The sequence below is a fragment of the Eleutherodactylus coqui genome, chromosome 3, assembly GCF_035609145.1.
Source record: "Eleutherodactylus coqui strain aEleCoq1 chromosome 3, aEleCoq1.hap1, whole genome shotgun sequence".
Classification (NCBI taxonomy): Eukaryota; Metazoa; Chordata; class Amphibia; order Anura; family Eleutherodactylidae; genus Eleutherodactylus; species Eleutherodactylus coqui.
Window position 1 is genome coordinate 41,798,660 of NC_089839.1, and position 13,321 is coordinate 41,811,980.

Consider the following 13,321-nt stretch of genomic DNA (forward strand, 5'->3'; position numbering starts at 1 on the left):
TTTCATCATGTCTTCCTACTTCACTACTTCCTGCTGTAACATTTTTAAAGTTTTCCATCATGTTCTCCTTTATGCTTCTCTCCTCCTGTAACATATACAAATGTTTCCATCATGCCCCCCCCCCCCCTTCCTTCGTTCCTCCAGGCTAAGGTGATTTAAAGGGGTTTCCCGGTGAAATACTATTGATGACCTATCATCAGGAGAGGTTACGAATAGATGATCGACCGGGGTCTGCTGCTCAGGACCCCTACCGATCAGCTGAGCAGACGCAGGCTGTCAGTGCCGCAATAACACAGGTTGGAGCGGAAGCCTCGGCGCCGACCTCTGTGTAGTGGCCAGTGCTTGTAACTACAGGCACGGCTCTCATTGAAATCAATGGGAGTCGTGCTTGCAGTTACAAGTGCTGGCCACTACATTGGGGTTGACGCGAAGGCTTTTGCTCCGACCACTGTGTATTTGGGGTGAAAGTCACTGCGTTGAGCTCCCATGTAGTGGCTGGAGCTTGTGGCCATCTATCAAGGCATGGATTTCAAAAGACCTCTGAAGGTGTCCTATGGTATACGGCCCCAGACATTAGCAACAGGTCTTTTCACTCCCGTTACTTGCGAGGTAGGGCCTGCATGGATTGTACTTGTTTTTCTACATTTATAGGCCATTTCAACACCTTTAATGGCAGAACACATTATCCTGAGGGCTCAGTCACACGGGCGCCGATCCGCCCATGTTCCTGCACGATAAGACGTCCGTACTGCAGGTGCGGATGACTCTCTGCACCTCTGGAAGAAAGAACGCATGACCAGCTCCATTGCCGGCCATGTGTTCTTTCTTCCGGCAGTGTGGAGAGTTGTCCGCCCCTGCAGTGCAGCCGTCTTAGGGCTCAGTCACACAGGCGCCAATCTGCTCTTATCGTGCAGGAACACGGGCGGATCGGCGCCCGTGTGACTGAGTCCTGAAGAAGGAGACCAATGTCATTAGGGAATACCACTGCCATAAAATGGGGCACTTGGTCTACAACAATGTTTAGGTAGACGGTACATGCCATAGTAACATTCACATGAGTGCAGAGAACATTGTCCAAATCATCGCACTGCCTCCACAGGCTTGTCTTCTTCCAACACTGCATCCTAGAGCCATCTATTACTCAGGTCAGTGAAACATATGCACCTCCCATCCACATGATGTAAAAGAAAACATGATTCATCAGAGCAGGCCACCTTCTACAGTCACTCCATGATCTAGTTCTAATACTCACTTGACCACTGTAGGTGCTTTTGAGGGTAGACTGGTAATTTACGAAGAGTTAAATGTTATTTCATGAAGATGACCAATTTTTAAAAAGAAGCCAGTGGATCTAGTTTCTCCAACCCTTGTGTCTAGGCAAAAACTACCCTTGCAGTGGTTGTCCATGTATAAATGGCTATCCAAGTAGTGCATGGATGCACGGCATCCATCCAGCAGAGTAGGAGCCACTTTTTCAGAGTAGCTCTCCAGTCTACGGACATAGGCCATATGAATGTCAATTGGACATTTCTAACAGGACCTATGAAAAAAGACCTAAAGACATAATTATTATGTCTGAACCGGCAAAAACTATGGTGTCCATAAAGTAGAAACATAGAAAACACAAAATATATTCATAAGGAAACTAAATGATGAGTAGCAGGGGAACTAACCGTAATCTACTGATATGAGGAATCCCTACCTTAAGCAGTGCCCTCTCCCTGATGAGGGCAACCCCATATCCGGAACCTTGAGTGTCCCTAGGTGGCAAGAAGGAATGTGGAAACAGTTAGGTGTTATATAAAAATAGGAGACACAAAGGTACAAGGAACCCAATGTAACAACACACCAAACAATATATAACACTAGACAGACTTATCTGATGTGAGACACTGCACTAAGGCTGGTGACCCTGCATACCTATATAAACTGTATTGAGTATGACCACCGTGGCTCGCAGCCGATCATGCACAGTACAGTTTTTTTTCTGTTTTTGTATTTCCTGCACCATCACTTAGCGTTGACGTGGGTACCCACAGCCTATACGTAATGTTAATTGCGCGTGGGCTGCAGGTTGGATACTTCCATTGACTTCATCGGAGGGTATCCGTGGCAAAATAGAGGTAATTTTTCTTCCACTTGCGAACACCGCAATTTGCATGAGTGCTAAGGAAAAATTCGACACTGCATGTCTTTCAATGACTGCGTTGTACCATGAAAAATCCACGCGGATGGTGATCGCGGATTCTGCAATTTGAATCCATTCATGTGAGACCCCCCTATGGCTGTCAACCTCAGACTGGACTAGATAAACCTTCAAACTGCATGTATAACCGGCGTCCTTTGTGAGGAGGAGCCGGAATAAATGTGTGCAGGCTAATGCTGATTGGCTGCTGGGAGAGAGAAGTGCTCTCATCTACGACTAGCACCAAAATGACAATGGGCATAAGCTGGCGTGAGGATCACTCTGTGATGTCACCTCAGTCTAAATCCTCCGACATGGCTGGTGCCCTAGGACAATAATAGAATAATTTACATAAAAAGATATTATTTTGATGGGACCCTTTTTCTTTCACCTCCTGAATAATTTGTCTGGTGGCTGTGAATTATCTCATTTTTACAAACATTTTACCCCCCAAGTTTCTTAATTGTGCCCCAAAATTGTACATATTTTTTTACAATGGTCTTTTGTACTTTAATAACAGCAACTTCTCCAAGTTATTTCACATAATAACAAAGCAAATATCCCGGAAGATTAATTTTCCAGCCCACCTGCTACAGATCTTGTTAAAGGAAAGAGAATTGAATTATTACTGTTTTCTTGCTCTATTTGAAAGCTGAATTTATGGTATAGCATCGGTTGGAAACTAATTGCCGAACACGTTTCTATGGTAATCCTTGTTAGTGTTCAGAAGTATTCAGAACTGTATCAGGGACCTTTCACACGACACGGAATAGGTGCAAGCCGAGGTAAATTCCACACCCGAATACGCAGGCTACCAGCAGATTTTGATGCAGAATTGAGAATGGCTTAAAACTTGCAATTCTGCATCAAAATCCGCAGCACCCCCCACAAAAATCTTGTTATTTGTAAAGCACCAATGTATTCCACAGTGCTTTCAGGTATTGTCTTTATTACCCCCCATTTTACTGACCTTTTGAAGGATGAGTCAACCTTGAGCCAGCTAACTGAACCAAGTGGGGATTGAACCTGCAACCTTCAGGTCATAAGCAAGAGCTTCAGTCTACATTTCAGCTGCCTTAACACTCTGCACAAGGCTGTGGACTTTGGTGTGGATTTCTGCAGCTGCAAATCTGTTTGCTCCCTGTGGTGTAATTCCTTCCTGGGTGAAAGGCCCAAAAAGTCAACTTTTTATTGTCAGAGGTGCAGAAATAAAACCTAAATTGCTTATTTTTCTCTTTTTTAATGCATATTTGTACACAGTATATTAATCAAGTGATTGAAAACCAAGATTATTATTTGTTTATAGAAAACATTATTAGAGCTCATTCACACCAGCGTGTGCGCATTTGCTTGCACCTTAGCAGGAACTTTGCTTTTTTATGTACGAATTTGCATATTTTACTGTAGTTTTTCCGCCCACAGAGCATGCTCATTTGTGTGAGGCGAACAAAGACCAGGCTCCTCAAATGGCGGATTGACCTAATGAGTTTCAGACGTGTTCTTTTTCCAGCGGAATTACGCAGCATATTACGCATCTCCTTGCGTATTGTGCACGCATTTGCGCACCCCCATTGACTTCTAAGGGTACCTTTGGTGTACAAATGCGTATAGGGGTGGCTTCACATGAGTGTATATGCAAAAACGTGCGGGTTAGTACAGTGCATTTGCATCCTGAAAGAAGTGCTTTTGCGTGCGTTTTTGCACATATTTCTGCATTTTTGTACTCGCTGCGCCACTTCACTTGCACGTTAGACACAGATGTCCCCCACGTTAAAAAGCTATTTAGCCTAATTAGTTCCCGAAGTGTTCTTTTCCCCGCAGAATCGGACAGCATAGTGTGCAATCGTGTGGATATCGGGTGCGCAAATCTCCCCCTATAGTCTCCTATGCACTAAAATAGAGCATGCTACTTTTGTTTTCACGCGAGTGGAATGCGTGTGCAAAAATGAAAAATGAGAATTGTTTATGTGTTTTTACCACAAATTGCTCCAATTTTTAAGTTCGCTGGAGAATCGTGGAAGGTAACTGGCTGTTAATAGCTTTTATTGTTTGTCATGCAGCTCTCGGGCTCATAACAAAAACTGTGGCCCACTTGTAGAATACCGCCCCACCATGCTGGACAGCTATTCTTTAGTCACCCAGATTGATGACATTTGGAGCAATGCTGTGGGTTGTAAAACAAGTAATTTTTTGAGTTATGTTGAAGCCGTGGCCAAACGTGACCTGTTACATTTTTTACGTCAAATTGAAGTAAAAGTAGTGCTCATCAGTCCCATAAATAGTAAATGGAGTTGTGCGCATGCATGGCCTCTGCTGAATTAAAAAAAGAGACTCGGGGAGATGAGGGGTATTGTTTTTGTTATCAATCAAGGTCCTAGTGGTTGAAAGCTAGGTTTATCACTAGAGATGAGCGAGCACCAAAATGCTCGGGTGCTCGTTACTCGGGACGAAATTATCGCGATGCTCGAGGGTTCGTTTCGAGTAACGAACCCCATTGAAGTCAATGGGCGACCCGAGCATTTTTGTATTTCGCCGATGCTCGCTAAGGTTTTCATGTGTGAAAATCTGGGCAATTCAAGAAAGTGATGGGAACGACACAGCAACGGATAGGGCAGGCGAGGGGCTACATGTTGGGCTGCAACTCAAGATCACAGGTCCCACTATTAAGCCACAATACCGGCAAGAGTGGGCCCCCCCCCCCCTCCCAACAACTTTTACTTATGAAAAGCCCCCATTAGCATGGCATACCTTAGCTAAGCACCACATTACCTCCAACAAAGCACAATCACTGCCTGCATGACACTCCGCTGCCACTTCTCCTGGGTTACATGCTGCCCAACCCCCCCTGCACGATCCAGTGTCCACAGCGCACACCAAACTGTCCCTGCCCAGCCTTCAGCTGCCCTCATGCCACGCCACCCTCATGTCTATTTATAAGTGCGCCTGCCAGAGGAAAAGCAGGCACACACTGCAGAGGGTTGGCATGGCTAGGCAGCGACCCCCCCATAAAAGGGGTGGGCCGATAGTCCACAATGCTGTACAGAAGCAATGAGAAATCCAATCCTGTGCCACCTCCATCTGGAGCTGCACACGTGGGCATAGCAATGGGGAACCTATGTGCCACACACTATTCATTCTGTCAAGGTGTCTGCATGCCCCAGTCAGACCGCGGTTTTTTATAAATAGTCACAGCCAGGTCCAACTCCGCAATGGGAATTCCGTGTGCACCCACAGCATGAGTGGCTCCCTGGAACCCACCGGTGGTACATAAATAAATCCCATTGCATTGCCCATCACAGCTGAGGTAATGTCGTGATTAATGCAGGTGGGCTTCGGCCCACACTGCATGCCCCAGTCAGACTGGGGTTCTTTACAAGTGGACAGATGTAGTAACAACTCCCTGTGGACCCACAGCATGGGTGGGTGCCAGGAAGCCACCGGCGGTACATAAATAAATCCCATTGCATTGCCCATCACAGCTGAGGTAATGTCGTGGTTAATGCAGGTGGGCTTCGGCCCACACTGCATGCCCCAGTCAGACTGGGGTTCTTTACAAGTGGACAGATGCAGTTACAACTCCGTGTGGACCCACAGCATGGGTGGCTCCCTGGAACCCACCGGCGGTACATAAATATATCCCATTGCAGTGCCCTACTCAGCAGAGCTAACATCAGATACAATACAGGTGGGCTTCGGCCCACACTGCATGCCCCAGTCAGACTAGTAATATGTACCTTAACAGTAACCTCGTTGGTGGTAATGTGGTGGTGACTGCGGACCTGGTAGCGCGGTTTTATGTAGTTGGTTTTTGGAATGTGGCCAGGATTAAGTGGGCCGTGGCGGGGGGATGGTGGTGGTGCTCTCTTGTTGTGTCGTTAAAGGTGAAATTCTTGGACTGCCACCAGACGGACCAATGCAAAGGTATTTGCCAAGAATGTTTTCATTGTTGGAGGAGGAGGGGGATGTTTTGGAGGCACTATGTGTCCTCTACACGTGTCCGTGGTTATATGCACCTTAACAGTAACAGCGTTGGTGGGAAATGGCCTCGCCACCATCATGTCTTTGTGAAGCCTCTGTTTCCACACCCCAGTGACATACCATTAGCAGCGGTATAGGCAGAGCCCAGAATTATTAACATTTCAGCGGTAGCATTAGGGACAGGCCCCACTAACTTATCACTAGCAGCAGTATAGGGGGAGCGCAGTCTTAGTTCCATTTCAGTAATAGTAGCACTCAAGACAGGCCCCAGTAACATTCCCATTGCAGCAGTTTAGGGAGATAACAGTCTCTTTCACATTTCAGTAGCTGCAGTATAGACAAGGCCCCAGTTACATTTATGTAGCTAAAGTGTAGGCCAACCCCACACACCTTTCTGTACCATGAGTGCAGGCGAAGAACATAGAAATGACTATGATTACACTGTAGGTGAGGGCCCCAAAAAATTGGTGTACCAACAGTACTAATGTACGTCAGAAAAAATTGGCCATGCCCAACCAAGATGGCAGGTGAAACCCATTAATCGCTTTGGTTAATGTGGCTTAAGTGGTAACTAGGCCTGGAGGCAGCCCAGTTTAATGAAAAATTGGTTCAAGTTAAAGTTTCAACGCTTTTAAGAGCATTGAAAGGTATAAAAATTGTTTAGAAAAATTATATGAGTGAGCCTTGTGGCCCTAAGAAAAATTGCCCATTCGGCGTGATTATGTGAGGTTTCAGGAGGAGGAGCAGGAGGAGGAGGAGGAATATTATACACAGATTGATGAAGCAGAAATGTCCCCGTTTTGGATGGTGATAGAGAACGATGCTTCCATCCGCGGGTGCAGCCTACGTATTGCTTAGGTATCGCTGCTGTCCGCTGGTGGAGAAGAGACGTCTGGGGAAATCCAGGCTTTGTTCATCTTGATGAGTGTAAGCCTGTCGGCACTGTCAGTTGACAGCCGTGTACGCTTATCTGTGATGATTCCCCCAGCCGCACTAAACACCCTCTCCGACAAGACGCTAGCCGCAGGACAAGCAAGCACCTCCAGGGCATACAGCGCGAGTTCAGGCCACGTGTCCAGCTTCGACACCCAGTAGTTGTAGGTGGCAGAGGCGTCACGGAGGACGGTCGTGCGATCGGCTACGTACTCCCTCACCATCCTTTTACAGTACTCCCGCCGACTCAGCCTTGACTGGGCAGCGGTGACACAGTCTTGGTGGGGAGCCATAAAGCTGTCCAGGGCCTTAAAGAGTGTTGCACTGCCTGTGCTGTACATGCTGCTCGATCTCCGCACCTCCCCTGCTACCTGGCCCTCAGAACTGCGCCTTCTGCCACTAGCGCTGTCGGATGGGAATTTTACCATCAGCTTGTCCGCCAGGGTCCTGTGGTATAGCAACACTCTCGAACCCCTTTCCTCTTCGGGAATGAGAGTGGAAAGGTTCTCCTTATACCGTGGGTCGAGCAGTGTGTACACCCAGTAATCCGTAGTGGCCCGAATGCGTGTAACGCGAGGGTCACGAGAAAGGCATCCTAACATGAAGTCAGCCATGTGTGCCAGGGTACCTGTACGCAACACATGGCTGTCTTCACTAGGAAGATCACTTTCAGGATCCTCCTCCTCCTCAGGCCATACACGCTGAAAGGATGACAGGCAAGCAGCATGGGTACCGTCAGCAGTGGGCCAAGCTGTCTCTTCCCCCTCCTCCTCATCCTCCTCATGCTCCTCCTGTTGTGGCCCTGCAGTGTGTCACAGAACTGCAGTGCTGCACTGTTATTAACTGCAGCAGAGCGGTGATTTCCCAGCCAGGAAATAAATTGGTGCAAGCCTGCTGTTAAACTTAGCTGGCTGCGTATGATTTTTTTTACGTTCTCCACCCAGCACACACGTACCCAGAATGCTGAGGACTGTCAGAGGCAGGCCAAATAGAATTTTTGCCCTTTTTTTTAAAGGACAGGCCCACTGCCTATATTCAATCAATAAAATATGTCTTCTGGCCCTGCCTACACAATTCTGTCCCTGGAGTATTACTGCAGGGCGCAATGCTCTGCACGACCGATTTGGAAAAAAAAAAAATGTGCAACACTGCTAAAAGCAGCCTCCACAGTACTGCACACAGTTAGATGTAACCCTAAGAAGGACCGTTGGGGTTCTTGAAGCCTACACTAACTCCTAACACTCTCCCTGCCTAACCACCACTTCTGTCCCTGTAGTATTACTGCAGGGCGCAATGCTCTGCACGGCCGATTTGGAAAAAAAAAAAATGTGCACCACTGCAAAAGGCAGCCTCCACACTACTGCACACTGTTAGATGTGGCCCTAAGAAGGACCGTTGGGGTTCTTGAAGCCTACACTAACTCCTAACACTCTCCCTACAGCAGCTCCAACACAATACCACTGTCCCTGATCTCTGTCATAACGCATCTGAGGCGAGCCGCGGGAGGGGCCGACTTTTATACTCCGGTGACACCTGATCTCCCCAGCCACTCACAGCAGGGGGGTGGTATAGGGCTGGAACATCACAGGGGGAAGTTGTAATGCATTCCCTGTCTTTCAATTGGCCAGAAAAGCGCGCTAACGTCTCAGAGATGAAAGTGAAAGTAACCCGAACATCGCGTGGTACTCGTTACGAGTAACGAGCATCCCGAACACCCTAATATTCGCCCGAGCATCAAGCTCGGACGAGTACGTTCGCTCATCTCTATTTATCACTTATCCTGTGTGATAAATGTTCTATGTGAGCCAACCCTTTAACTTGACATCCCAAAGATACAGAAAGCTTCGCCATATTTCCGTGTTGATCTGGTAATTTGAACCATGATTACTCCTAGGTTTCTGAAAGTCTCACTTAGTTGCATACATAGAAAAGATGAGGCCCCATATCAAAATCCTAAATGGGTACATGATTTTGGTGAGAGAAACTGTAGATATGGAGGAGGGCTTCAACCATTAAAAAATAGGGCATACTTGCAGTATAGGGGACCGTGGTTAAAGACCTGCGAGAGGCGGGGCAAGCTCTACTGTAGCTGGGAATTGGGTCAGGTTAGGAGCTTTGGGGGCTGGGTTTTTTATGATGCGATCGGTGGGCGGGTCTTGGATGAGGCAATCGCTTGGGCGGGAACCTACGTCCCACAGTGACAGAAAAATGTGTGCAGAAGTGAAAATGAATGTATCTGAAATGAATGGGGTTTGTAGGGATGATTTATCAGCTATTGAATACTTGCGCAGCCACAACATTCTACACAGGAAGGTAGAATGTATTCCTTGTCAACGGGAAGATTCACAAATAAAAGATAACAGTAAACTTAGTAGTTGTGTGGAGATATCCCGGCTGCAGAAGCAAGCAGTCCATTGTGAAGGAGCCAAAATTGCGCCCGCCAAATTCCAATATTTAGTGTTCTATTGGGCGACTGAAACGCCTCAGCAAACAACAATGCAGCATTTGGATATTGCGGCGCATACTGCAGTGGACTATTATCAATTCTTCAGAGATGTATGCTCCTGGAAGTTATTAGCGGAGCCTTTTCAGCTGGGCGGTCCAGGAAAAGAAGTGCACGTTGACGAGTCTCTTTTAGTGAAAGCAAAGTATCATCGCGGCCGCAACTTGCAGCATCAGGACAGATGGATTGTTGGAGCCGATGATGTTGAGAATCGAAAAGGTTTCATCACTTTTGTCAGGAAAAGAGATGCAGCGACTTTGCTGCCAATACTTCAACGAGTCATCGCTCCAGAATCCATTATAATGTCTGACGAATGGGCAGCGTATCGAAACATCGTACAACCGCCAAATAATGACTCTCATCAAACTGTCAATCACAGCAGACATTGTGTCTATCCGCTCATGGGCGCTCATACCAACAACATTGAAAATGATTGGAAACGAGCAAAATCGGTTTTCAAGCGCATGAACGGCACACAAAGACATGATTCCCAGTTACCTGGATGAATTCATGTGGCGTGAAAGATATGCTGCAACATTTGATTTAGTCTATTTTAATATGTTGACTCATATTTCTGAATTCCAACCATGTTAGCTGCCTCTGTCGTATATTATCTGTTAGCTAAATACATTGCACTACTAATCTACCGATCCCATTAAGCCCACCTCATCGTTTTCATTTCAAACACACATGTATTTGGCCTTAGCTGCACACAGCACAGCTTCAGCTCATTCATCTTGCTGGTTCCCGCCCCACCAATCACGTCATACAAAAGCCAACCCCCAAAACTCCTAACCCATCCCAATTCCCAGCTTCACTAGAGCCAGCCCCGCACCCCAGGTCCTTCAACCAGGGTCCCCTTTACTGCAAGTATGCCAAAAGTAGTAACTTTACTGATTAAAACGCATACATCTAACAGGTAAACGCTGAACGCGTTTCGGCGCTGTTGACAAAGGCCACTGTCTGGCCGAAACGCGTTCAGCGTTTACCTGTTAGATGTATGCGTTTTAATCAATAAAGTTACTATTTTTAATGGTTGAAGCCCTCCTCCATATCTACAGTTTCTCTCATGAACTTTAGCCGACTGCCAACAGGCCATCTGAGGACGGAGCTCCCGCTGGGAAACAGGTATTGTTTTTTCCCCTATACCGGAGGCACTGCTGGTGAGGTGAGCCCCTATTCATTTTTTTCCATGATTTTGGTGTCTGGCTTTCCGGCCAAGACAGGAGAGCCTGGTGTTTGTTTCCCTCCTCATGCTCTTTTACAATGACCTTCTGGCCAATTCTTTACCTCCTACTTTGCTTACAGTACAGTTCCTCTGTGGAAAAGGGTCCTGCATGTGTTCTAGCTACCCAGCAGCAAAGGGGATGTTGCAATCAGAGGTGGCGCCCCTTCTCTCCAAAGGCCCCATAGCAGTTATATGGTCTATCTCTTTGGTGAATATACCTTTGGTCTCACTGATTTCATTGGTTTTGCTCCTTTTAAGGCCGCTATCACAGACAGCAATTTCGGTGGCACAGCCACTACACCCGCGGCTCCAACCCGGCGCCTGAAATGCTACAACCCGACTATACCCTATCTAAGCTTTATTTGTGTGCAAATGTAGTACTAAGCAGCCACCCCTCCGGTACGTCATAGGTGTGTAGGTGATTGTTCATCAGTATTTTGCACCAGCTACCTCCTCTATATAGCATTTCCCTCCTACATGCTGCTGGGAACTGGTTATGTACCTTCTCTTGTACCCTTATATCACTAAGTATGGCCATTTTTCAGCACTTTTAATTCAATGGTTGAGTAAATTTGCAAATGCATTGCTTTCATTATATTGTATCGATCCAGAGTTACCTCCCCTGCTAAAGCGCAGAGCTAGATTAATAACTCTGCTACCAGTTTTTTTTCTACATTAGATTTAGCCTGAATTGCAATTACACTTTCCAAAATGAAAATAACCAGTGCAAGGTATGTGAAGACACTTAGTCAGCAAGTAATATTGTGAGATGTCAGCTCTGAGGGCCATAGAATTGTGAATGCAGCCTGGGATTATGACACAGGCTGTAACTCAGGGTGAGTGCATGCTAAGTTTATTTACAAAGGTGTTAAACAATGTAAGTTTACAGCATCTATATGTAAACTATAAAGAGTTGATGAAACGTGATGCTTTCGCTTCTTTTCTAAGTGTAGCCTAGTTTTACATTGTGCCTAAAGTGCAGATTACACATAGCAAAATGAAACTAATGTATACAAGGTCTCTAAAGATACGGAGTCAGCAAGTAATATTGTAAGATGTCTGCTCTGAAGTCTGTAGAATTGTGAATGCAGCCTTGGACAATGACACAGGCTGTAACTCAGCACTATTGCAAGATGCTGTAAGTGTATTTACAAACACTATAGAGCAAACAGTATCTACAGAATATGTAAACTAAAAGTAATGATAAAAAGTGTTTTTTTTTCAGTTCTCCTTGAAAATTAGCCTATGCAGCGTACCGGTATTAGTGCATCTTGACGCCACCAGGAATTCCTGGTGGAGTCAAAATTAACGGGGGTGACGCCCCATGTACCTGATTGGCTGCAAATGCTATTGGGCTGCAGGTCTTGGAAGCGCACTAAAGAGAAACGCCAAAAGCATACAGTGGCCGCTGCCGCTGCAGCCGCAACCCCCCAGGCACACTGCAGTGATGCGTCCGCCAGAAAGGACCTCACAGCCGCCGGCCGTGAGGGAGACGACGGCGGACACAAAGGAGAGGTGAGCGGCCGGGCAGTAGCACCAGAACGGAGCACAAAGGCTGCAGCTTCTTCATTAACTTGTCCCAGCGCCGCAGCGTTAGCCTGACTGTTAGCAGCGATGGCACAAATCAACACACACTGTGCTGCTGGCACCTTTGTACCTTGAGCCTATCAGGAGCTGGGGGTGTGAGAGGGGCATTCCTCCTGTCAAACCCCTAGCTTCCGGTGGCCTCAAGGTACACTAATACCCAGTGTACCATAGGGAGACCCTGGACACCTGACGTATGTGGGGAGCTGGGAGGGTTAAGTGTTGGATTGTCACTGTGGCACTTACCAGACTCCTTTCCCGGAGGGATAGCATGCAGCCAAGGCCAGAGTATAACTGTAGGCCACCAAAGACACCCCTAGGATAGGGAATGCCAATAAACGAATTGATGGGGTAGTAGTTGTCACAGGTGACGCCACTGTTCTTACACACCAGTATAATCCTCGGCAGAGAATAATTACAAACACAGTCTTTTAGCATCTTGTGTCCCTAGGCACAGTTAGGGCCCGGTATAAACTTTACTGTGGTAAACTTGCAGAAAACAGTTATCACAAGGCAATTGAGGTACAGTTTATACAGTGCAGGCAAGATAAGAGTTTTGAGGGAGGAATACAGGATGACACCAGTCCTGCAGTCCATGTTATCTGTCAGGAACCGCTCCTGGACAGGGAACACTCCGGAGGAGGAAAGGGGTAGGGGTCATTCCACAGACACTCTGACAGTAGTTATTGACTTTTACCCAGTCCTGGAAATGCATGGGTGTAACACTTAAGGAGCATACTTCTACGCGGTGATCCTGGCTCTGGATGGCCGCGTGGAAAAAACTTGTAGAAGTATTTAGTACCTCTGCACTGGCCTTGTCAGGAAAAGTGATTACTTACAATTGCTCTCTCTCTTATTTTGAGCTCACTCTATTCACATTCAGAATAGAGTCACTACGGAAAATCTCTCA

General features: G+C 46.7%; 1 protein-coding gene across 1 annotated transcript in view; it reads left to right on the forward strand.

Moving 5' to 3' along the window:
- The window catches only part of FSHR (follicle stimulating hormone receptor), a 146,414-nt gene that overhangs the window by 76,910 nt on the left and 56,183 nt on the right, over window positions 1-13,321 (forward strand). The gene's annotated exons all lie outside the window — the stretch shown is intronic.